The sequence below is a fragment of the Dermacentor andersoni genome, chromosome 2 (assembly GCF_023375885.2).
Source record: "Dermacentor andersoni chromosome 2, qqDerAnde1_hic_scaffold, whole genome shotgun sequence".
Lineage (NCBI taxonomy): Eukaryota > Metazoa > Arthropoda > Arachnida > Ixodida > Ixodidae > Dermacentor > Dermacentor andersoni.
This window is the reverse complement of record NC_092815.1, coordinates 172,876,379-172,903,480: the sequence shown is the minus strand read 5'-3', so window position 1 is coordinate 172,903,480 and position 27,102 is coordinate 172,876,379. Positions and strand designations below refer to the sequence as shown.

The 27,102-nt window shown below is 44.6% G+C and overlaps 1 protein-coding gene across 1 annotated transcript in view; it reads left to right on the top strand.

The window, feature by feature from the left end:
* The window catches only part of LOC126540436 (diuretic hormone receptor-like), a 194,299-nt gene that overhangs the window by 96,087 nt on the left and 71,110 nt on the right, over positions 1-27,102 (top strand). Inside the window, exon 2 of the mRNA XM_050187252.2 lies at positions 23,792-23,907. The gene's annotated coding sequence lies outside the window, so the exon portion shown is untranslated. The remainder of the gene's footprint in view (positions 1-23,791; positions 23,908-27,102) is intronic.

Below are 27,102 nucleotides of genomic sequence, written 5' to 3'. Positions count from 1 at the left end.
TAAAGTTATCAGATCACAACATGTTTTGTTTCCTCTACGTGACTGAATAGCAATGTGCTTCGATAGCTTCAATGCTGCTAAATTCCGATGAAATGAGCCTCTTATGTTTACGTGTTTTACGGGTTACTTTTTCTATAGCTAAGGGTTCCTAACTTATTGTCGCCAGTCGTTTATAAGCAGCGACTATAAGTAAACGTAGCGGTGAGACGTCTACTTCAATTTTGCCTTTACTGGGAGGACGAGTGTAGCGCGGTAATGGTGCATTGATAACAGCAATTTTGTTTAGTCAGTCAATGTTACTAGGCAGAAACAATTCGGCTGGCCCCTATAGTCAAATAAGGTCCGGCGTACAAAGCTTTGCCTTTGTCAAGTGTTTGTGAAACGTGTGTAAACATCTGGCAGCGAAATTACACGGGTGAATGCGATACTGCTTTTGTAGTCGCGCGCGAGAAACAATATTTATGTTCCGTAAGAATAACACTGTTTTATTCTACGTACGAGTACAACGTGTGGGACTTTGCCGCCTCTGCCGATCTTCCAAGAGCTTGGCTTGTCGGAAAGTATCTGGCAGCTTGCTTGGAGTTTGCGTAAACTGCTATTGCGGCAGGTGGCAGTCGCCAGTATATTGTTTCCGTCCACACACAAATCGTTACCTTGCGTTTTTAGCACTCATTACCGCCTCAAATAGCTGAGCGGTTATTAGAGTAGAGCAACAGTAGACAAAAGTTCCGGAAAAGCAAATTCTGGAAAATGAGAAACAGCATAGACAAAACAACTTATGTTCTTTGCGGTGATCGAACCGCAAAAGTTGGTCATATGTCGTCATCAAACAAGCGTTATGTAGGAGCGTTCGCTGGCAGTTTCATTCGACGTTAGTACCGCTTATGGCATCTTCGGCTGCCCGTTTAGGAGCGCTGTAGACCGTTCTGGCGAGCGGCGTTGTCTTCCGCTGACTGAAAGAGGTTGCGAGCCTTGCGTTCGGCTGTTCCTTTTTTTTTTTTTTTTCGATCGCTCTCCTCTATCTTCGAGCGCTCCGAGGCGCTCCGAGCCCTGTTGTCGGAGCAATCGCCGAGACTGAGAGCGCTTCCACAGCAATGTCATCACAAGAAAGCGTCCCCGCTGTTGTTGACGGTCCACCATAACCTAGACAAGCTAGGCCAGTGCATGCTGGTGCCTCAACTAACGCTCGTCTTCCCGGGCCAGGAGCTTTGGAGATACATCGGACGTTGGCAGCAGTCACGTGGTTTTGCGTCTTTCATTTCATCCTCTGAGAGCGAGTCACACGTTGTGCTTGCGCGCTTGTCCTCTACATCTGATCTTAAGGAACGCTGGATCTGCCCCACTCTGCTTCGGGGGATTGAGGCGACCAGTCAAAGATACCATTAGTGACATGCAGTGTCCCAGGTTGGTAGTAAACAGCCAGAAGTTGACGAATTCTCCGCAAAGTGGAAGGCAGAGCGAAAGAAAGCCATCGTTTTAAATGAAGTTTATTGAGAAGGCAGATTGGTCCCTGTTCATCACAAAAGAAGCCTTTAAGAGTCTTTAAACACCTCACTCCATTTGCGAGCGATTGGAAGCGACATTAAAAGAAAGGGGCACTAGACTTGCGCACGTATGGCTAAAAAGAAGCAGTCGGCCTTCGGACTTATCCAAAGGGTTCAATAAGTTACGATGGCATTGTTGCTGTAAAAATGCTAGAACCCATAAAACACCTCACAGAAAGAGGCCTCTCCATGTTCCATGTAACACTTGCTAGATAATACGGATGACAGCCTACGCTTCTCAATTCAGCGCACAGACGGCACATTGCGCGATAATTTATTTTTCACAGCATGGTTTGCGACGGACGGCTGCTTATCCTCCCGACATGTGGCGTCACTCTCGGGGCGTGTATGCCTGCAGGCATAGGACTCGCGCTATTAATTAAAAAAATTAAATTATGGGATTTTACGTGCTAAAACCACTTTCTGATTATGAGGCACGCCGTAGTGGAGGGCTCCGGAAATTTCGACCACCTGGGGATCTTTAACGTGCACCTAAGTCTAAGTACACGGGTGTTTTCGCATTTCGCCTCCATCGAAATGCGGCCGCCATGGCCGGGATTCGATCCCGCGACCTCGTGCTCAGCAGCCTAACACCATAGCCGCTGAGCAATCACGGCGGGTGCGCTATTAATGCGTCAGTCAGTGAACAGTGTCGAGTGAATTCGATATCAGCGGAAGGGAGAGCCAGCGAAACAGACAGCATGTGCTCTCTGACACCTTGCACCAAGAGTCTGTCAACTGACGCGTGACCCCAGTATACGGTCCGGTGAAACTGAATGCGACGAGACGGAAACGCTTACGCAAGGAACAGAGGACAGAAACATTCTCCCTATAATCTGCGTTATTGCCGCCTTTGTGCAACCTCCTCGTCTGTTTCGCAAGTCAATTATTATCGGGAGCGAACTATTTCCGTCTCCCTGCTACCGTAGTACCGCATGCTAGCGGGTGCTGTACTACTGCCATTTCAGAAAGTGAACAACGCGTCTGCTTTGAGACTCTTGGCCAATGAGCATTGCGCATACCTTTAATTTCAACGTCATCTCGACACGTTGACCACTTTCATGTGCAGATCGGGCGGCTTTGTCGGCGTGGTAATTCCCGCTGATGCTTGATTCCGCGTTCGCGAACATACGCTGCGGCTGGACTGCGATTGATGTCCTGTGAATTTACTTTGCATCTGTGGGATTCGAACGCTTTCACCATGTGTCCTTTGCGTTAGTTGTCTCAGGATATACGGATGCACCTACCGCCTGGGTTACCACGACGTGAACAGACCATGCTGTACCGTCTGTGGCTAGGCGTTGCATTTACCAACTCATAAGCTTTCCTTATTTGAATGGCGAACAGCCCCGCGTAAGCCACATGCACATCCCGATGAGACGCTCGCACATATTATCTGTGTCTGCCCGCGATATAGTGCCCAGAGACAAGTTCTGTGCAGAGTACTGGACCAGTTGGACAATCGTCACTATCAGAACTCAAAGCTTTGAGTCAGTACTCCCCCAGAACATCCGCGCTGAAGGCCTTACTCGCGTTATTGTGGTTCCTGTGGTATACGGGGATTCACGATAGACTTCAAGAACGCCGCCCGCTACCGCGCTGTAGTGCACGCGGTTTGTTCGTGCTCGTCTCAATTTCTCTCTTTCTCCCTCTTCCGCTCTCTTTCTCTTTCTATCCCTCTTCACCCTTCGCTACCCGTACAGGGTAGCCAACCGGAACTGCCTCCGGTTAACTTCCCTGCTTTTCTATGCATCCTTCTCTCTCTCTCTCTCTCTCTCTCTCTCTCAACTTCATCTCAGCAGCAATATAAAGCAATGTCGTTCTTGCGAGAGCTATTCAGATGTGACGTACAGCAAAAACAACCGATTGCGTTAAAAAGGGGAATAAAATAGAAAGCCACGATTATATTCGTCCTATATTGATTGCCTCAGGACTGAATTTATAGCGTCGAAATGGCGTCGGGTCAGTTAACGTGTGCCAAAGCAATCACTGAACACGCTGTCAGACATGTGATTCTGGCAAGAACAGAGCTGGTTCAGATGTCAAAGAGAGAGAGTGTGTGTGACTGCTCGTCCCGTGTTGCGTCCCCTTTTGCATGCATATTGGTCCCTCACTCGCTTATCGACTTTCCGCTCGAAGCGTCCATTTCGCCATCGGCAGCGAAGTGCTTTCAACATACGGACTCTGCTATCGCCAGCTATCCCGTGTGGAACCCATATATTTAATGATTTCTGTACGCGTTAGAGGCATGCCCTAGGCGAAGCCGCCTGCGAATAATTGTGAGTGTTTATCCCAAAACGACCGCAGAGAGTACAGAAAAGCTGACGCCATTGAAAGTGACTGGGCACCGCGTTTCCCGTCTCACAGACTCCATCCACCATGCACATGCAATGTCGCAGAACAACGAGCTGAGGGATGATTATGCAGGCTTTCGTACAAAACATTTTTGAGCATGCAACTGCTAGTGAGTGAGGCCTGGTGGACTAGAAAGACGGCAAGCGTACGTCCATACTATTGCCCATGTATACAGGTAATGATTAAGGTTTGGAGATCGGGTTCATAATAAACTATAAAATTAAATAATGGGGTCTTACGTGCCAAAACCACTTTCTGATTATGAGGCACGCCGCAGTGGAGGACTCCGGAAATTTCGACCACCTGGAGTTCTTTAACGTGCACCTAAATCTAAGTACACGGGTGCTTTTGCATTTCGCCCCCATCGAAATGCGGCTGCCGTGGCCGGGATTCGATCCCGCGATCTCGTGCTCAGCAGTCCAACACCATAGCCACTGAGCAACTACGGCGGGTCATAAATAAATTATAAATGTGGACGTTGAAGCGGTTTCAGAATGGGCGATTAAATTTCGGTGGATTGTGTGGGAGGCTGTACTAGTGTTTGTGAATGATTTTACATTTGAGCCTTCCTTGGTTGTTGGAGTACCTCAGGGGCTCCAGCAGCAATCCACGAATATAAAAGTCTGCTTGAGTAAGACGCCACAACTACTCTGCTGAATTAGACGAGGCAATAATGAGTGGAAGGGAGGTGAAGTTACAGTGCATAAGTAGAAGGTCTTAGAGGCAACGCAGAGATGTCATACAGGTGTTACATCGCGATTTATTGTCTGAATACGAAAAACAGACGCGCACTCACTGGCACCACTGTGCGGGACAAGACTTCGTCTTATGTAGGTCAGTTATATTGTGTTTTCATCATCCACAGCGCGTGCAGTGAAGTGGCGGTGGTGAACAAAGTTACCGTACTTTTTTTTCGTTGTTGTTTTTCGCTCTAAGGCGATGGTGAAATAGCAGGTGGCCTGGCGAAACAGTGACGCCAATGAAGAGAGCGCACATAGTCAGCGTAACGGAAAGGACGAGCGAATGGACAACGCAAGCCCAGTTTTGAGCTCTCAGCAACCGTTGGAGCTTAAAAAACAATCTTGCCATACCGTTGCAGCAACGTGTACATTGCACGTGCTAGAGAACTTGACCTCATTTCTTCATTGAAACCGAGATAACATTTAGTAATAATACCTCTTTTAAAAGAAATCATCTTCTAAAGACTTGCTTCTGTAGAACCAGGACCGAAGGAAATAAACAAGAAGATACGTTGAAAACGTAGACGCTATAGATATGCGCGGATATTTCACGGTCGTACATCGAGAAGAAAACTACAGCAAAAGTGCGAAGCTCAAAAATTTTCGGGCACGTGGCAGTGACTTCGTTTATAGCCGCGTTTTCTTCTTTTCTTAGTAGCTCCACACTTATGCAAGTCAGAACAGCTGGCTGCGTCGAAATCTGTGCCCGCTGCCTTCCGCCTCACTAGAGTTACGCACTAAAGTGCACCCGTCTCGCACTCTGCGTAGAGCGACGCGTGGGGCGAGGAGGTTTCGGCGCGAAAGTGGTCAGCCGTGAGAGATTAAGTGCGCCCCGCAGCTGTCGCCGCTTTCGCGGGCCGCGCGTGAATATTTAGCGCTTCTTGGCTAACCGGTTAGACGCGTGAAATCTATACTTCTTCATCGTGCTATTTTTCGCCACTGCTGGCGGCACCGGATATTAAGGTTCTGGCATCGCGCCTCGGCTGTCTAGGGGCGAACACTAAAGGCCCCGAAATGCCAGCGCTGAGATGGAGTCACCAGTCTTGGCACGTGACTGCCGAAATGCCGGCGGAGAAAAATGAATGTCAAGCCTTGCGGAGACGCCTAATACTTTCTGATTGTCGAAATGCCGGAGTATTTTAAGAAATGCTCTCTCTACATCAAAGGGTGCCAGTTATTCTTTTTGTTTACATTTTTTTGTGAGGGCTATATGCTGGCCCGGTCACACTATCCGCGAATAAAACTCCCAAGTTACTCCAGAGACGATGGCAGATCAGAGCAGAGAGGGGGGTGGAGGGGGGAGATGAAACGCAAGTGCGAGAAGTGACGTCAGTGAAGGCTTCAGTAGTAGGGCGATATTTCTCGCCCGTAGGCGTCGAAATCTCGATGCTTCTGATTTGGCAATTTTTTTTTTCAGGAGCTTAAGCCCACCGGCGACTTGTGATGCAGTGGCACACTGGCCGCAGCGTTTAGAAAAAAAGCCTGCGCTTTCTTTTTATGCATGCCGGAATTTTACACATTTCTTGGAATAAAATTACGAGGTAACGATAGAACGCGACGAACGATTTCATTTGGAAAGCTCGCCTGCATTTCCTGCGAAAGTTCATGCACAGCAATAAATGTGACATCTTTGGTCATATTTTACCAAAATTGGGCATAATAATAATAATATTATGCCCGGGCAATATATAATATATAATGGGGATAATTACCACGAATAGTTCGCATACCACGACGTTCCAATGATAGAACGTCAATGTTGATGGAAGTTCAAACGTCAAAGCTTGTTATGCAACTTTAAGGCTGATAGAACAAGAACCGGTTAGTGGCGGAGATAAGCGAAAAAATAGTACTGAGGGAAAGACAAGCAACTATGAGATGCAGCCGGGGACGTTACAGCCTTAAAAACTGTACGTTAGAGAATCAGAGGTTGTTAAAGAAATTAAGAAAGTGAGAGAATGTACAGATAGGCAAAATGCTAGACTGCAATAGATGTTTAAAGCTTCATTTGTGCAAGTACGCCAGGTGATTATTGGGCATTGCGCCGTTTTAGGAAGGATGCCATGGGGAGTGGCGATCATCGTCGTCGAAATTACATTCTTACAACACATGAAAGCCATCATTACTATTTCCACTTCAGGAAGACTTGGCGGTCGTAGTATGCTAATTCCGTAATATAATTTCATCGCTATAAATAGTGCGAAACGAGCGCCGTATCTGCGCCCCGTAACGAATGTGGCAATAGCAAACAGTCGCACACAGGCGGAAACACGGACAGATTATTGGCACAGTTCCTCCACAACACATGCACATGTACGGACAGAGAATCGAGGATGTATTAAAAGAAGCCGCGAGGAGTCGGTTTATCCACATATTGTTCTTCTCTATTATTTTTCTTACTTTCTGCGAGTGTTTGCGTTTAGAGCATACGAAGCCGACAGATAGTGAAACAAAGAAAACTACTGGGGAAAGTTTTGTATGTCCTTTAATTGAGCTGTGTAGAAAAAACAAACTTCTCGTTCATTGCACAGTGAGGGTCTCGACTCTGGCAGCTTCGATGCCTTCAGGTAGCATACGAGAGTTTATTGGTCAGCCGTCTGCTCTGAAAAGCTCATGTGCTGCGCCGGTTAAAAGAAACTTCGACATTCGCTGCCTCGGTCTTAAGTGGGGCTAGCTAACACTAGCAGGATTATATCGTGTACGCATGAACACCCGAGAATGTGGACGTTGGAACATCCACTGCTGCAGCACAATTGGCACTCGTAATGCGAAAGTTCTGGGTTCGGCTGCCACCGCAGGCAAGTAGCGTTTTCCTGCGCTTTCAGTTCTCTATATATTATCAATGCTACGCTTCAATTAAAAAAATACAAATAATTCAGCTTATGTTTTTCTTGGCTTCTTTATCTGTTGCCTTGATATAGGCTAAACACAATCTCTCGGGAAAGAAGAACAGAGGAAAAAGAAAATATTTGAACGAATGCTCTTCATTATCTGTTGGCTTCATATTGTTATGGCTCACAAAAAAACCTCGCCTCTCGGTTCCCCTTGTTCTCGTTAATTGCTTGTGCCTAGCAAGGATGTGCGCAGCAAAACCGTCCCTCGCCGCATGTCTCGTTGTGAATGCTTACAGTCTGCAATACCTCCCACGCATCAGTCAGCTGCAGGTGAACTGGGGTGCTTTTCGAAAACGTCTGGACTTTTTGAACACCTGTTTCCGTGGTACCAACGCTTTCCTGCGCGCACGTGCTTCAATTCTTGTAGTTTCATTTCTTCCGTTTCTTTCTTCTCCCCGTCTCCCTCTGTTTCGGATAGCAGATATGTTAAAGTCAAGCTGCTATATGAAGCGAATAAGTTCACATCGCGAAAGCACTCTTCTTTCATATTTATAAACTCAGGTATAAGAGTGCCTCACTAAACGCATGAAGTTTCCCTTTGCAACGTACTTTTTCATGTGCTTTAGACTTTTGCACTTCAAGGCAAATGACATAGCGCTGAAGGTAGCTAGCTCTTCAAGTCTGTGGTGGTTTAATGGCCAAGATCAGGCTTGTAGTGTACAGGAACTGCACGACACTGTGAACATAGCAGAGGGCGACAGTGCGAGGGCGCTATGTCGAGCCTGAGCGGTGTGGAAGTGCGGTTGGACCGAAGAAAATTGCACATTTTTAAACTTGGCAACTTGGAACGCGTTCATTTTAGATGCAGTGGCCAGCCAAAATCGTAGGCAAAGAATAAGTGGGGACGACACAGCCGACGTCTACCAACCGAGCATCTGCACAGTTTCGCAAACTTAAACAAAAAGATGTAAATCAGTTGCATTCAGCGCCTATGGTGCACTATAAACTGCACCATAAAAAAAAACGGTGAGTATGAGACGTTGAAAGCTGGTACATTGCCTGACGTTTTAAAATCGTTAGCAGGCGTTCTAACGTCCAGGTGCGGTCTAGTTGAAGACACTGCGCGCGGCAGTCTATCATGTCATCCCTGGAGTGATGCGAGTAGGAGGAGTTTATAGACAACACACACAGACAACAGCACAAGTTTATAGACAACAACCATTTTCCGGATCAGCCCACATTCTTGCATAACACATATATAGCTTTGGAAACAACTCCCCTTTTTACCTTTGGTACCGGCTCTGATGAGGCCAAAAGGCACGAGTACGTGATGGTGCCGCGCAGCGCCTCTATTGCAAACAGAGAGTCCCAATTTGCCATTACAATTACTAGCGAAATTTTGCATTGTGGGAATGTTGATACAATAGCGCTGTGCTTAATGATAATACCAAACGCCCCTTGTATTATTCAAACAGAACGTGACTGTACTTGGAAGGAGCATCCCACCCTAACCTAGCCCAGATGACTTGGTTATAAGCGTTGAAGTCGTCGAGCTCGACTACCGGAGTGCGTTATTTTGTTTTTGTGTAATTGCTGCGTAAATTCTCTTGACCAGTTCAAGAAGTGAGTCTCATGCGATTTGCGATAACGACTGTTCGATATTGCAGCGCTTAGGGAAGAGAAGCGTAAAACGTAGGCCAAGAAAGTGATAGATGTGCGACAAACAAAACGATGTAACAGATTTTTTCGTCACCCTTCTTCCACCCACGTCGGTGAGAGCAGCTACGTGGCGCTTTTGGCGAGGCTGAAAAACTGAGTACTAACAGGGTTGTCCGGTCCATAAGTTTGTTTGTGATTATGAAGTGTTTGTGATTATGATTATGAAATGAATTTCTCGCCGTAGTCCGACTCGCAAATACCGTTACATAGTTTACTAGGTAATTTTATTTTTACTTTTGTACTCACCTTTTCCTTTCCTCTTTTTCACTCTCCTCTGGAATACATTATTCCCCTTCCAACTCCCCATGCAGAGTAGAATGTTAGCGGTTGCATTCACGCCGGCATCGACCTGTGTTTTAGTATAGATAACTCCTCTCTGTAAATAATTTCAACTTGCACAGAACCACTAATGCTTGCTCAAACTCTGGCGGTACTAAGCCACCGTAATGGCTATTTTCAATTTCTAAACTTTAGAAGCCTCGTTTATAACACTTTCGATGGTTTGACATCTATGAGATAATGAATATACTCCACTGCTCATTCAAACGAGTTCGCCTGGCGATGCGGTTCTTAGTTTTTTTTTTCCATTTCACCCTAAAGAAACCTCTGCAGCACTGCAGGATTACCTAAGGCTATTTTCTTATTAGCCCCAAGGCCCTTGAGGGGTGCTCTTCCGCGTTGACATCAGCCGAGGAACTCGGCTACCGCGCTGCGCTCTCTGCGTGAAGGCGACTTGACGCTGCAGTCCGACCTGTTGTGCTGGAGTTTTTGAAATTTGCGCCGGTAGTTTGATAGAACAGCTTATACGGAATGTCCCAGGACACCTGCGAAATCGATGGCGGTCGCTTTCGTTATCTCGATGGGCGTTGCTCCTGGTGTCGTCTGCTAGCCATCAGTTATATGCACACGTGCGTGGGCGACGTTGGTGCGGCGTCATTGCTGTTCCGAGGTCGCGGCGCACTCGTAATGATTTGTCGGCTCTTTTTTTTTTTTTTTTTGACATCGAACTGCAACGTTTGGCCTTGTGTACTGTGTCTGCGCTCTAATATTGCGTGTGCCTGCTCAGAGTGTGCTGCGTGTTCGGTGTTTTGCGAAAGACATTCCAATTTTGTTGCTGCCCAGCGCGTTAAGCATATCACAAAAGAAGTTTAATTGGTGCCATTATCACGAAACCAGGTGGTCGCTGCGGAGCGTTAACCCACGCACTTTTTAGCGGCACTGCCACAAAATGCGGTGTGGAACGTCTAATACTAGGGAGGACAAAATTAGTGCGCAAGAACAATGTGACGTAGTCTTCTGTTGCAGTGCTGACCTTCGCAACATATCTTTAACTCAACTCGATTACATCCGTCATAGCATAGCTCACTTTTGCATGTTAGTCGGCTCAGCGTGATCTTTTCTTACTTTGCTCCCGCCATAAACGTAGCGAGCGCATTTGACAGGATAGGCTCGTCTAGAGATCAGAATTAGTGCTATATCGCCTAACAAAAGATATGCGACAGCCTTTGATTAGATAACCGCTTTCAATATTTGTCCTGCAAGCGTGTCATGCGTATATAAAACTAAATCCAGAAAGTTGAGAGGTTTAGATTTGCTGGTACTTGAACGAATGAGCAGCTGGGGTATCAAACACACAAAAAGAAAGAAGAGAGACGTACAATAAGAAGTTCACAGGCTTGCCCGTGATTTCTGTTTTCTTATAACACAATATTGTTATTCTTACCCTGATAAAGTGATGTTTTCCGAGTGGTGTCCAGTAGTCTGAAAGCGCGTTGAACAGAAATGGTCCTATGCTAATCTACAAAAAAATAAAACTTTGTCGCTAGAAATTAGAAATTATATTTATTTACAAGAAGAGAGTGTAAAGCATGCCTGACGATGGGGAAGCATGATAGAGCGTCATGTTCGGAAGGAAATGCACATTGAAATAATGCCATTTCTTTCTGGTCAGAAAATGTTTTATTTATGCCAGCCTAGAATGACTAGTGACTAGCATTACGGGCGGCTCGTAAAATTTCTATTGAAATAAAATGCCGCTTACTCGACGCGAAACGTTGCAATGAGCCCTGCAGTCGTGGTTCGTTTCCAAAGTTGCGTAGACTCTCAATATCATGCTCGCCATGATATTTTACGGCTGACTCACGAGACTGTGTCCCTGCACGCGGGGGCTGTGTGTGTATGACAAAAACTTTTAGTTTACCAAGCTGGATACATTCTTGATAGCATAGCAACTTCGATTGCGACGTCATTTCTGCTTGAATGCCAGTTACTTAATTTCTTAAATATTTTTAAACGAGCTCAACAATAAACTTAAACTGGAAAATGTGTAGTCTTTTTTTCACAATACAAACAAAAATATATATTTGCAGAAAGGCTCTTGAAAGCTGATTAACGACGGCATTTCGCAAAGATGTAGGAAAATGTATGGGAATTGTTTTTAATTTAGGTTACTCGAAGACTGGCTTCGGTAGTTGACGGCCCTTCGCATCTCGTACGACACTCATGTGCCATGCCTGTGACACGAGTGGCGACGCTCGCCACCATACAAACGTTGCGAAACGCCTAACAGTTATAGCACGACGCGAAGCCCACCGTGGCTAAACCTTGCTGTCGCTTTTAATACTTCGCCTTTAGGGCAAGAATGCCCAATTCACGGTTCCATTGAAAGAGATCACTACATTTGCGTCTTAAAGTCACGTCAGTGCGAATCGCAGTAATTATTTCTTTATTTCTTCAGTGAACTTGGTGAATCGGATGCTGACTGCTCACGAGTCCTGTTTAAGGGCCCCTCACCAGCTCTGGCCATTATTTGCTCACGAGCGCAGAGCGCACAATGCGCGCTAACGATCGTGTTTGCAACGAATTACACCGCTACGCACCGCGAAAAGGTCTGAAATTTCAAACCGAACCCCGTTTTCCCTTTCGCTCCAGCGACCGTGCTCCAAGCCGGACGGTGACGTACTCGTCTCCCTGCGCCTACGTACTCGTGTCCGCAGTGTGACGTCACTCGTGGCACGCGTGACATCGAGAATTATTCAAGGCGCCATCTGGTATTTGTGTGATCGGCTGCCTGAAAGTTTAGGTGAACAATAAAACACACAAACCGAATGTCCGCGTGTTCCTTTGTTTTACTTCGCACCGAACCAAGAGAGATGTACTTCAGCTTCGCCTGCTTGTTCGCACGGACGTGCAGTTACGTGCACAGGTACCGAAACTTTGGAATTTTCTACCGTGTTCCAGCGCGTGACAATGCTCTGCGATCCACTTGTTCTGCCTCAGTATTTGTGTAGCACTGAAGTATGCCGCTAGTCATGTGTCCTTGCGCACTGCGCACTAAATCGTGCCCTGTGCGAAACGAGTCAACCACAACAGCTCGTGCGCAACGCCGTCAGCGGAGGTGCGCAGCCCCGCAAAAAAAAAAAGAAAAAAAAAAATGAACGAGGAGAAAGAAATGAAGGCGGGGCCCGTGGCGTATGCGTGACGCGATCCTTTATGTTCGGTAGGGAACGCAGGGAATGAATTTCGCTTGCGGAGGCTAGACGAGGCGAGTGCGGATGGTGTCTCGCTATGCAGTGGAGCTCGCCATCTGAAATATTTCTATCTCGGCTATTATTGAGCCTATTTGAAACATTTTTGCGGCAGAACGCTCTCTAGAGGACCCGTAACAACTTCCAGCGTATAACCAATATTTTCTATGGGCTTGCTGAGGAGCCCCTTAACGTGTCCGCTTTTTGCGTAGCGAACGCGACGATTGCACGTATCGTTAAGGGCGGCGAGGAATCATGTGCTCGCATTAGGGATGGTTCCCAGACCGAAGCCTTCTCCAGACAGTGTGGCGAAACCGTTATGTCTTTTACGGAATTAGCATGCATTGTTTTTATTTGTTTGCAACCTAGCCCTGAAGTACTGGTTATTAATGTTTTAATTTTGCCTTTTTTTTCCCCAACCGCATGCTTATTCGCGACATTACGGCTGCCACTCTTTGCTTCTTTTTCACTTATTCCACGTCAGTACGTCAGTGTTTCGCTCAAGTAATTTTTATCTCCTATAGCGTCTTAGCCTAAGTAGATATAAAATGGTATAACATGAATCACCATGCTTTCAATCTCTCCACATTAGCTTCCAGCTAACTAAATTCTAATATATTCCGAGAAAAATTATGCGCGCATGGGACAATCGGTCTTCTTGTGCGTATCTATACTCTCACGTTTTTGCATTGTTTCAAAAAAATTCTCTTGACAGAATTTTGTATATTCACAAAATCAGTTTCTTTCCTTTCGGTATTCGCTAGTTTTCAGTATGAGTAATTTTTCTAAACACATCCGCGCTGTCAAATTGCGGGTGCATGAAATCGATAATAAAATAAAATTAACGGCATTCGTAGCTGTATTGTACGGCAATCTCTGTTTGAATTTCGAGGCTTAGTCTGGCAAGGAAGACATGTTGAAAGCTTTGAAATAATGATCTATTCACTAAACGCATTTTTCATTCAGATGCAGACTCGTAATGTCTTTTCGATTACTATCCTTAGAGTCTGTTCTTAGCGCATGAAATAGTAAAAGTGATTTGACAGTAGGTAAAGATAAGTGATGATAGCTGCTGAATTGAAGTGGATAGTGTACATCAATGAAATAAAAACAACCGGCTTCTAGAGGAGGGATTATTTGATTGTTACAACCTTGTTCAAAATTTGAACTTGTAGGGAGGAACATTACCACAGACCGCTTTATAATTCAACAATTAACAAAACTATCAACATTCCAAATGGTACAAAAATATTAAGTTCTTAACCCACAACAGCGATGCACAGAGCAGTTTTCGCTATGGATTACATGAATTTTTGCTAGCCTATATTGTAGCCGCTATTGCAACAATTCGTACAGGCTGTGTGGACCTAAAGAAACAGGGCAGAAAAGCAAACATATTGCCGATAGAGAAAGCCGGCGAGAGAAAGCGAAGGTCTTTCCAGCGTAGCTGCAGATGAACCTGGCACCTTAGGCGCCTCGGGGACGCGTCCAGTAGAAGGTTTCACCAGATCTGGGCCCTCCCTCATAGCGTCTGATCCCCACGTGAGGAACTTGTTGACATGTGGAATTGAGACGTATACGGTCTCATTCCAGGGAGTCGGAAATCCGAGTTCTCTGGTGCATCTCTGTATATTGGGGTCTTCTTGGGTCCTGTATTGCCTACTTGTATTTCTGAGCTATGGCTAGTGTTTTAACCTTTCACTCTGAACGTTTGGTCAGAAGATGGTTGTATATTGAGCCGTAGAAATGTGTGAATTCACATAAAGGAGGAGAAAGCGCGTTTGCCTATAATATCCCCAACTCGGTCTCGCATAGATTGTGTTAACCTGTACAGCTTTAAAATTTTCTCTCCTAGTGACCGTAGCCTAAAACCGGCAGTCCTTATATGGTTCTGATATATGGCTGGTGTTGCTAAACCTTGATGCTCATAAGAAACTTAGCAAAGGAAATCAGGAGTGTATTCAACCGTTATCAGATATCCATAATCCGATAGAACAAGGGGTAAGATAGCTTTCCACGCAGAAAGAAAAAAAAAAAAAAACACGAGGCGTTCTACTCAACAGCGGCACAATACCATCACGGGTGTCTTTGATCAGATGACAGCGTATCCGTGCGCGCGGACATTACACACGCTAGTTCTTTTCTTTGCACAAAAATAGCTTCAGCTTAACGATGCTTGAAGCAGGGTTTTGGCGTTCCGCAGTTCACCCGAAAACACGTCATTACGAACCACTGGAACTTCGCTTCCAGGCAACACCTCCGCACAGGTTCACCCAGTACCTTGATTGCAATATTGGGCCAACACATCGCAAGGTCACATGTTTGAAGATAAATCCCTTCAAAGATCTAGCGCACATTTGCCAGATGGCGCCTCCCTTTCACACACTATGCGAATGGCAACTATCACAGAAATGCGTTGTCAAATGTCTGCATGAGTACGTTACGAGTGACCCGTTTATGCAATTATTTTATGTTCACAAGTGGCTGGTACTTACTCACAATGTTGCGTATAATGCGCAAAAAGCAAATACTACATTATGGTAAACCGAAATGAAGGCATTCACGACGAATCTGTGCTAGTTTGCGGCTTCGTCTCGCGAAACTACACAACCCAGTAGTGCACTTTTTTACTTTTCGTTTTTGCTTGCGTACATTGCTAGTTAGAATCGGTTGGAGCAGGACAGGGTTAAGTGGAGATCGCAGGGAGAGGGCTTTGTCTTGCAGTGGACATAAAATAGCTTACTGCTGCTGCTGCTGATGATGATGATCATAAAATTGCGGCAGTTCATTCCAATGAAAATTAAGGTCTTCTTGAAAGAAACGGTGAATCATACCTGCGTCTGCCAAACTTGCGCTTTCAGAGTTGGTAATGCGTTGAGCTATTTGCTACACAGGGCAATAAACATGGAAATGAACGCCACATCACCAGAGTACTTCACTACACTGTGCTGCTTCAATACGCTTCAATAGCGCTGCACAGGCTACGTAATATTATCATGGCAATAGCAGCAAACGAAGTGCAAGGTATGGTGGACTACCTGCTGGATGTTTATCTAAGTACTTGAAGACCGAATGACTTGATCGTTACGTCGTGTTATGTGATTCAGAAAACACGCCAGCACGAATGTTGTTTTGTTGCGATTGTGCATCTTTGTGTTGCGCACCAACTTTGGTCTTCTGTTGCTGCGTAAACGGACACTCATGTGCTGCTTACTTAAAAAAATAGCGACTGTATTTTAATGTCCGCCAACGTAAGCATTTCTTTGTTGATTCAAAGCCACGGATAACCATAACGGCAGAAGGGAACGCACGCAGCAAGGGGTACCTATTGTACCTGCATGTCACCGAAAAATGTGGTTTAGGCTTTGATAAACACCTGAGGAATCCGAACTTCACTCCGTTGGTGGGTAGTCACAAAGAAAGCGGGAAGCTGCTGCTGGCTGCCGCAAGCTTTTTTTTTTTTCATTTCAGAACAATAGCACTATCCAGATTCTGTGCACTTCAAGCGATCTACAAGTTAGGTGCACTTAATCTCGACGCCAAGCGCCGTCGAACAGACGACATTTGTGGCATACAAATGAAACATACATTGGAAAATACGAATGGATGTTGGGCAATGAAGGAGCATTATTTGAAGTTGCCTAAAAAAAAGCAGATGACCTATTATTCTGGACACTGCTCGACAACAGGGGGTTTTACGTAACCTTTGGTATTCATAGTGGCTAATGTCTGCACAGATGTACACACATTCCAACATATCCGATAGCGAAGGAAAAAAGAAAGACAGAGCAGACGCAAAATCTGTAGCACGATTGCTGAGAAGAACAGATCTTCTGGATGCGCGTTTTGTACGGTTACAAAGGGGCGTTGGCTCCGTTTTCACTCAACCAGGTGCTTAGTGGACGTGTTATTTACTATCACAGCGTACACAAACGAAAGACCCCTTTATGTACTAATTTAACGTTAATTCTTGTTTCATGTTTCGACTGTGGCTCACTGATTTCTGTCTTCCTGTTGCTTCTCAGTACGGGGAGGTTTTAATCTTGCGGAAATACAAATCTTAATCATAATAATCTTAATAGTAAGCTTATTTATGTTCACTACATAGAAACTGAGGATAAGGGGCAGAAGGCGGTCTACCAGCTGACTGGGACTCACGCTTCCCGTAAGAAAAAAATATCATGGTGAACAGACATACCACAGCAATGACACGGGATGGAATTTTGAGATTACAGCGGACTACAATGCAGCACACGATATAAAATATTATAGAAAACCGAAGTCAAGTTTAAAACACGTATATCACGCATATTTCAATTGTACGTACTTTTTTGAGCAGGGTTAGTGTTGTGCAGGGTGTTGTAAGCAAGAGGAATACAAGGGCATTAAAGCTGCGTGTTACCCAAAGAAGGGAGTTAAGGGAGAGAAAAGGAAAGAAAGTTTAAACCGAATATTACGTTGGTTAATCATATTCTACAAACATCTATAACGGTTTCACAGGGTCATCTAGTAAAACCGAAGCAAACATGGCGCGGAGAGTGGGTACACGTTCATTATCTGCAATTTAACATCTAAAGGGCTGCTGTGGTGTAGCACTATACATAATTAATGGCCCGTACTAATGCTATTCTACATGCTCCCCCTGTGCAAAGTAGCACAATGGAGTATTATGGCTCATGGAGAGCTCTCAGCCTTCCACAACATTAATAATTTTTTTTTCTTGCTGTGTCCTTTTGCACTCTCTTTTGTTCATTGGTTGCTGCAGAAAGCATTAGGGAGAGAGTTGCACGTGCACATGCTTCACACCGCCATGATCGCATGTTATCAAATTGAAGACCCCCTCATACGGAGATACTCTCGTTAAGTGTTGCGCTTCATTGTAATTTACAACACGAAGTGCAATTTGCCCACCGATGCAAAAAAAGGGGGGAAAAAGAAAGAAATACGCGTAAGGGTCAGTATAACCAACGCTATAAAAGATGCGCCAGGCATCCTGCTATCTAACCACTTTTGTTCACCATGCATTCACATCTTCCATTCGCCACGATGACACGTTCCGCTCTAATTGCTCATTCAGCTTGAGATTTCCACATATTCGCAGGATAAGCTTCTTCGTTCATCGTCCGCTATCTTTTCCTGACCTTTCTTTTTTTGTCTGGCTAAGTATTCATGGAAGTATAGCGTGGAAGCTTGCTGGCTTGCACGCATCCCATTACATAGGCAAGCATTTTTTTCTCAATTAATCTACGTATGCGGTCTTGAGGGTATGAATAAGAATGCGGTGATGTCTTGACTGACTACATTATCACCAGTTTGTGTGAACGCCCAAGAAGTTCTCTTTGACACAAAGGCAGAATAGCTTTGGTCATGCGAAAAATCCATATGAAATGTGGCAGCTGAGAGCCGTGCGACTGACTACAAAAGAGTGAAAGCAAACAAAGACAACAGGCAACGCGGAAGCGCCAGGTCTTCTTGGGCAGTGAAGCTGCAGTGCAATTTGAACAATACGAGCCTCCGTAGAAAAAGTACAAAAAATTTGCCTATGGGCCGAGCGATCAGGATTTCTGCACTGCAATGGCGCGTTCAGGAAGGACATTCCCAGCCTCAAGAAGTACTGAAAGCATTCTGTAAGCAGGGAGCCCGGACGCGTTTTTTTTTTTTTTCAAAGCAACAATCCTCGCCGATATTGTACTGCGGGTAAATTACATAGAATAAAACAGGAAACAACGTTCCTGTTTGTGCTTTTATCGCCTTCTAGACGTGGGCTAGGTTGTAAGAATGTGATGTTTTTACTTTAGCGGACGAGGACTAGTGTAATGGCTCCTTCTTGGAAGTATCGTTAAATAACATTACAGGACTGTTCTAAAGATAACGTTTATCCACCGTAAGCGTTTCGTTAATAAATTGTTCATCAAAGACTTCATTTGCTGTACTTTCGTTGGTCACCGTTTAAAGAAGCGCTCGTTGCGTAGTATTATTGCACGGTTCTACCTATGGAACCTCATTACATAAGTTGCAGCCACACATTCATCTCTGCTGATTTAGTTGTGCTGCGTTGGGAGCAACAATATTGCTGGTGATTAATAAACACATAACCGTGCTACTATGTGACGAGGCTGCCACACATGGAGTTGAAAAAGCGTAATTTTTTCAAAAATAACTCAGCGTTGCCTACAGGAGTCATCGGGCTGTCATTTTGGGGTGTTCCGTATTGCCTGAACGCTTAGTCAAAATAGTTAGAATACTTTCTCTAATAGGTAAGTTGTCGCGTTAAATTCATCGACGATACACTGCGGGATAAAATCCGATGTAAAGCGCGCAGAGTTTTTCTCAAAAAGTGTCTCTCAGGGGCCAGCCACCATCGCTTTTTACATGTTCGCTATAACCGTTGGATGACGACTGTTCTTACTAAATATTACAATTACAATCGTGTAAGACAACCACAAATTGTCTGCGGCCTAGAGGTTGTGAAACATTACGACACCCTAGGAGTGAAGGATTCCAATATCAGCATATCCATATGCCATACGTTTCTTTATTAGCCAAAAAAAAAATCTATTAAGCGACGGGCACATCATAGAGGTTGCGCTGGAGGTTCTTGCGCCAATAATGTAGGTAATCGCAAAATTCACTTCAGGTTTGCTGTGACAGCAAAAGAGTCCGAGCTCGACCACAGGGCCACAACATGCACAAGCGACAGCTTTGCTGGTAACAGATTTGATGCATGAACTTCATGCGATTAGCTGCGGCGAAAACTTTCATACCGTCGAAATTAAATTCGGTGACGTTGTTGTGTCACTGAATGCATGCCTGCAATCTTCATGTCTACTTGCAATGCAAGAAATTCAAGAAGAACATAACACTTGGGAAATTCTACCGGCATACATTGTTCTCAGAAAGCTGTCACACGGAGGACGAAGTAATCGCACTTTTCACACGCCGCGCTTACTTTAAACAGAAAACAGCCGCAACGATTTCTCTTCGAGAGAGCACAAGGGCTGTGGCATGTCTTTTAACAGAGTTACATTTGACGCGAACGATGAAGTTTACGTCTGCTTTCAGAAACCATCCTACTTACGGGCTCCTTAAAAACAGGGCGCTCCAGAGGTCCTTGAAAGGTACCCCTAAATACATTCCTTAGGCATACGCAAACTTTAATAGTTAACGATAATGCAATCAGCAATGACCAAGGGCCGCTTGCTGTATAATAGCGACTCTGTCAAATGTAATCTCCATCAGCGTTGTAATGTCGGCGTATACATCGTCGAAGAGAAAGCAAAGTATGCTGAGTAAGGATAACAAAAATTGCAGGATTTCTATCGAGGTAATGCATGCTGCCTCGTGCACAAGTGCTTTTCTTTTCGCATCGAGAAATATTCGTTCCTTTAAATCTCGAAGAGCGTGTTCCTCCAAGCGTGCTCGACCCTGATCAAATGAAAATCTCCGACAATGGTATTGCGTGCAGTCTCATTTTTTCTATTCTTCCGCTAGGGGTACGAAAAACTAGCATGAAGTAAAATTGGCTTCACTTGCTTCGAGTTTTTTGTCTTCGTCGCACGTCTTGTCCATGTTCAGGCTTTCGGGTTTAAAATCAACGCTCCTAAACGAGGGTGATCTAAGTTAAGCTAAGAAAAAGGGATAATCTTTTCTGCTCCTAATGGGTGTATCAGGAGAAAGAAAAATGCAGATGGGAATCTGTGTATATACACCTGTGCCGTTAAGGCTTACTTTCTTTTTGTTCATGGGGCCAGTATTTGGCACACGTGCAAATTGTGTTTCGTATCTTCAACCACGCTTCACAAAGGCGCAACAGTTTGGTACAGAATGAATGGCGTTGGAATATTATTTCGCTATTCTTAGCAAATCCACGTCCACGTGTGAAATTATACGTGGGAGTGCGTATATTACGCGAGTCATTACTGTTCATAATGATCGCAGGACAGTAGGACACAAGAAACTATCCAATTGCTTAGAACGTCTGCTGAGCTGTGCTCGCAGATACACCGTGTCTTCGATAATGCTACCTAGTACGTAGCATCACACTAAAGAAAGAACGCCGTAAAATTTCTCAATTTGAACAATTCACCTCACACAACGTCCGTCAACAAAACCAGTTTTGCAGGAAAGGAGCATATCCATTCGGACAGGAATATTGAAACACCTGAGAACTTCTTTAGCACCTACTCGCATGACTTGTTTACTCCTACTACAGGCGTTACTTCTGCAAATTTGTTGTTTTATATCTTACTATAATACGGATGACCGTGAACGGCTGCCAGCGACGACGTAAAGCGAGAGCATTTATGTATCGCTCTCACGCTTGAGTAAATTTTGAGTATTTTATGGGTTTGCAGCATAAGGGATTCTTTAAGGTATTTTACATTTTAGTTCAACGCCTATATACCCGAGAACCACGGCCTGTGTGCTACACCCGCGTCCTTGTGGACAATAAAAAAATATAAATAAGAAAAACTGGAATAAAGCAACATCAGTAGTAACATTCCTTGTGCTTTAACGGACATAACCGGAACGGAGTTTTTTTCATCAGAAGCGAACACTGCAGAAAATGCCTCCACGCGGATCGAAGTGCGTTGAAGCTTGAACCATAAAATGTGCGTGGGCATGGTCCGTGCCGACCATATCCGATGACGCCAATGTCAGCTTCTCCTCACAGGAGTAGAACTCAATGAAGCAGCGGAAGTGGTCTCGTCGATAGCGCGGTTACAGCTGTGTTGCTTTACCCGCCGGGGTCGCTTAGCAGCCATGGTGTTCGGCTGCTAAGCACGAGGTCGCGGGATCGAATCCCGGCCACAGCGGCCGCATTTCGATGGGGTCGAAAGGGGAAAACATCCGTGTACATAGATTTAAGTGCATGTGAAAGAACCCCAGGTGGTCCAAATTTCCGGAGTCCTCCACTACCGCGTGCCTCATAATCAAATCGTGGTTTTGGCACGTGAAACCCCATAATTTAATTAACTGTGTTGCTTTCAAACCCTGTGGCCTAGTAGTGACACTGCTTCTTTGGTGCGTAGTGGTGTCAGCACAATTTATTATAATTTTTTTTATATCTGACGGGATTTGTAGCCGCGCAAGTTCAAGGACGATAACATGCATTGCACTGTGCAGCCGGATTTTCTGCATTGAATGTATTTACTCTACCCATTGATGACTAAATTGAATTTTGCTTCAAAGAAACAGCACTACTCTCTCAGAACATGCTACAGGCTGCCATATAAAAATAGCGTGTGGAATCTTCTTTTGTGACCTTGCTGACGTCAATCTTTGCCTTGTTAGCTGGTCAGCGCGTGCCACTAGGTGGTAGTGGTTCGCCTCTGCGGCCTCGGCGTCGTCGGAAACAGCCACCAAAAATATATTGAAGTGTAACGTTTGTGGATTGATCTTACTTTGCAATTATTCGGATGTGTAAAGTGTAGCTTTTCGCGAGCGTGGCCGTGAAACTCTTTATCGGTTTGCAGTGGTTGTGTCGCATTTCGGCGTTGATCGCACTGCACTAATACCTTTCCCCATTAGTTATACTTTTAATGTTTCTGAGATAGATAGTACAACCCACGTCACCACCATGCGTAGAAACCACGTCCTGTTCATGTTGCCCATAAACATTCAAATTCATTTCCAATATACGGCAACAAGCGACGCCGAAGAGGCAATTATTATTGCTGAAAGAGGAGATGTGCACGTTCCGCTGAGCACATTGCTTTGACATACTTTGTAAGTTTGTTTACACGTAATGCTTTAGGCAGAATTTTTAGCAGGTTATAACTGGCGATATTAAAACGGCCCATATTAATACTCCCCTTGTTTCCTTCCGTCCTTCCTTGTTTGCGCCAAGCGATCATTTATGGTCTACTCAGCAATATGAACCGACTAGCCCAGAAACGTGTACTTCTAGATCATTGCGCCAGTTGTGACGCGATATCGAGTACAGCGATTAATGTCGGGTAATATCCCAATAAGTCAAAAGATATATCAAGATTGCTTATCAAATGTATACTATATATATATATATATATATATATATATATATATATATACATATATGTATCGGTATATTTTATAAACAAGCTTGATATATACAACGCTTTATTAACATACTTGTCTGTCACGTTTCTCAATAGCGGATGCTAGCAACCTACATACTCATTGTTCAATTGCGAGTCACAGCGGCACGAATAGGAACGAAGCATGACGCGTCACTTGCCATGCGCTCGCTCTATGTTAAGCATACAGCACGACGCTTTGTTTAAGTATGGATATCAAGAGTAGGCCATTGTGCCCCTTATATGCATAAATAATTGAGAGGTAAATAAAGGTACCACCTAACTGCCCTGAGGTGTTCATTTCTGTTGGCTGCACTTGGGTGACTGTATGCAAGTCAATGGCATCTTTTACCTCTGGTCCTGTCTTCGTACAGACCATGGAGGAAAGAAACAAAACAGGAGAGGCCTTGGTGTCACGTATGTTGAAGATGGAAACGCAGCCGTGTTGGTCTGCCATCTCCCGTAGCGCCTCAAATCAGCTCGCCGGGGAAGATAGGTGTGAGCTGTGAACTTGCATTTCTTCGCAAAGTCAGGTTGTCTCGCGAACAGAATGTGCTGCGAGAAAGACAGGAGCCGAAGAAACCTACCTCACCTTTCAGAGGCCCAGAGCAGACGCGATAGCTTCAGAAGCGGGGTTGCTATGGCAACGTTTACGTTTGGAGTACCATTACCAGTGCTGCTTTGCGGAAAATAGCACGTGACTCCCACCACACCTTTTACAGCTCGTCCGTGCTGGCTGGGGCCTCTCCTACGATTTCATTCCTCCATGGTGCAGACAAATAAGTAAAAATAATGTATGTATGTATGTATGTATGTATGTATGTATGTATGTATGTATGTATGTATGTATGTATGTATGTATGTATGTATGTATCTTCGTGTAGAACTTGCGGATGTTACTTATATTTATAACGTAGTGCATCGCTTATTATTTTAAAAGCACTAAAATTACTGAAGAAAGCGACATGTTTTTTTGTTCCAGTCCCTAAAATACAGCTTGCATTTGTCTTGCAGGTACTGGTATGATGTGGCCGACAAACTCTTGGTTTTGAGTGAACTAAAGAGTTCCATCGTCTGCACAGAAACTAGACATCGGAACATTTCCGCTGTGAGCTTCAACGAAAAATAAGGTAAATGTTGCGAGTTCTGCCACATTTTTTCAGCAGACCACTTTCTCAAAGGTACCCGATTGGTTTTGATCAAAATCCTTAATGTCGACTAGTATGCAGTGCCGTTATCAAAGAAATGCCGAGAAATGCAATTGCCAAGAAGGTGCCGTGTCAGAGCTTAGTGAATCTATTTTATATGGACATATTTATTGGAACTCAGGAATAATTTTTTTAAGAAGAAAACAAAACATGCTGGATTCCGGCTCATCGAAAATTTATTACGCACAATGGGACTGGCGCACGGCAATGTACAGGAACAAAGGCTAGCGTCAACTCACTACATCGAAGGAACAAATGCATTTGTTTATCCACAGGCGCAAGACGCAAGAGGAACCATTCTACACAAATCCGGACAGGTCTAACGAGCTAGAATTGTAAATATTCGGAGCACGTCGCAAATATACCTCATATTGCTTGGCACTACATTAATGAAAATATAGTGAGGGGACAAACATTTGTGTTTGAGATTGCTGGGGAAAGAGATAGATGCGTTAACAGAAAATAAACTTTGTTTTCTTTCTGCAATATAGAAGTTTAGGGATTGCTCGCGTGAACTCCAGTGAAAAAGATGGTTTTGCAGAAAAGTAAACTTGACATGTCCCTCTACTTCACATAGACGGTCCCTGTCGTGGTAAAAGAAAGAGAGAGGGGAAAGCAAGGAGAGCAAAGGTAGGGAAGTTAGCGATACTAGCGTCAGGTTTGCCACTGTAAGCTTGGGGTGAAAGGAAGTGCGCATACAAAGAGCAAAAGACGGAGAGAATGAACGCTACGGGCACGCGGAAGAATGCGCAGGAAAACTACAAATGACCACTAAGGCCGCTTCACTTCCAGAAGTGCAGTAGCGCTTGAAAAATTATTCGCTCGAGTAAGGGATGTGGCCATGGTCCTAGCACATTTTACTAAAATAATGATAGTGAGTCTAGCCGGTTCATATCTGCCGGAAGAGAGCTGCCTTGTACACTCTTAAGCAAACGTGCACCCTTTGGGATGCATATCTGTCACACAACAATAATGGTCATCTGTCTTGCTTGCGTTTCCTTCCTTGAAAACACCGCGCTCGTTGCTTTCCTGTCGAGAATGCTCTGTCATGGTCATAACGCGCATGCCTTTCGTGACTGGAGAGGACCAGGCTCGCAGCCTTAAAAAAAGGAAACGCAAGCAAGACAGATGATAATTATTGTTGCGTGGCAAAACACGCCAGAGTGTAATTTTGCTTAAGAGTGTACGTTGTACCGAAGTCAAAGCGCACGAGGCGCTTAATTGTTTCGTCAGACATACAGGAGCTGCGCTTGGTGTCCTTCAATAAGTGGTCCTTCATTGATTTTTTTTCCGAATGTCACATCACTAGTGCGACAGTGCGATCACTGATACTTGGGTTGCTTTTGCCATGGTAAATAAAGCATTGCAAGCTTGCTTGGTAGAGTATTTCAATAATCATCGTCAAGTTTGATTAAAAAAACTGCATGAAATAGACGCGTTTACGAATGAAAAATCCGCCCATTTAACGCGTCTACCCAACAGCATCTCCGAGCGAAATTAAGTCAGCCATAAGGAACTGGAACAATTAAAAAGTTTATGTAAAATGGCGCACAAAAAACGCAATCACAAGCTATGTGTCTACACATACTAGACACCTCTTGTGTTAATTATTTCCATACTTCCTCAATTCAAGTAGCGAAGAGACCAATAAGATATTAGTACTGTGCCAGTACAATACCATGTACGATTTTGTGGAGGATGTGAAACACACAGTGGCTATGTGAGCGTTACAGAATGCAAGAATATTGCTTCACAATTGATAAGTAGACCTTTCATATGAGGTCGTGAGGGTTCCTCTTGAATGTCACTGAACAGTGAGAACTATAGCCCTAAGTGTACTCACTGCGTCGCAGAGATATGCCGGTTAATTGGACGCTGAGCCGTAGAATTAGCGTCAACGTTACCAACACTCGTGTCCCGCTAAGCTATATTCCGTAACAATAAGGCTAACACAGAGTGGGCACTCAGTATTGTACGGCTGGGAGCTGTCATACATTGGAGCTGTCATACATTTAGGCATCGTTGGACAGGCACCGTGAGTAGAATTAGCATAGGTGCATCAATCTGAAAGATACCGGCTTAGAAACAGGGCTAAGGACACATGAGTGTACAATTCCAGAGGTTTGAAAAATTCAGAAGTAGGTACTAATGAGCGAAGCTTTTGTCTAGAGCAGCACTTACTCGTAACTGGCAAGCCTGAGAGACACGGAAACTAAGGGAACGTCAGCGCCATTGCAATTTTTGCCAAAGAATCCCCGTCGGGTATGCTAAACGAAATTTGCCACTTCACTGAAGAATGCCAATACGTTTCTTGTAGAGCGCGCCGTCTATGCTCAAGAGCGCAGTGCATTTTATATAGACACCTACTCTTTTCCCCAACTTAAGAAGCATGTCAGTGATTTTCCTACATTAGTGCGGTGCATTTAGCGTCAATAGCCCTATAGGACCACTTCCGTTTTTTTTTCTTTTTTTACAAGATCACATATGGACAAAGGCAATTAATGGCCCTTTCCACATGGGAGGCGTGGTTTTCCTAAAATTATTAAGGGACCAATGCTGACTCAGTGGGTGCATCTGTAGATATTTGAACACACTAACCGCACCGAAATGTAAGCATGCAGAAACTTTCTTGTTCATCTTGACTCAGCACTTGACCGCAAGGACCGCAATGGAGTGAGCGGTCTTGTGCTCACCAATTCTCTATAGTCACTAAAGCAGTAGCTGTCAACTAGTAACTAGCAACTAAACTGCAGATTTATACTATTCAGCATGGCGACTTATGTTGCCAAGAGCAGAGTTCTATCTGCCAAATACGCATGCAGTGTTTCAAATTTTGCATAAGGAGACGACAACGCTATCAATTCAATTAAATTTAACTCAATTTATTTGGCAACAGGCTCAAGCAGGCCATGCTTTACGCACTCCCATCTGTTTTACTGCCGTGGCTCACAACGTGTAGTATCCCATTTCTGTGTGCTACGATGAGAGGGTACAGATTCTAAGCCGTCGGGACCGCGATTCTGTGGGTAGTACTGTGAAGATGCTGATGAGCCGGCCTTTGCTGGTTACCAAAGTATACCAAGTTGTCACAATTATATCAGAGCCCTGAAATACGAA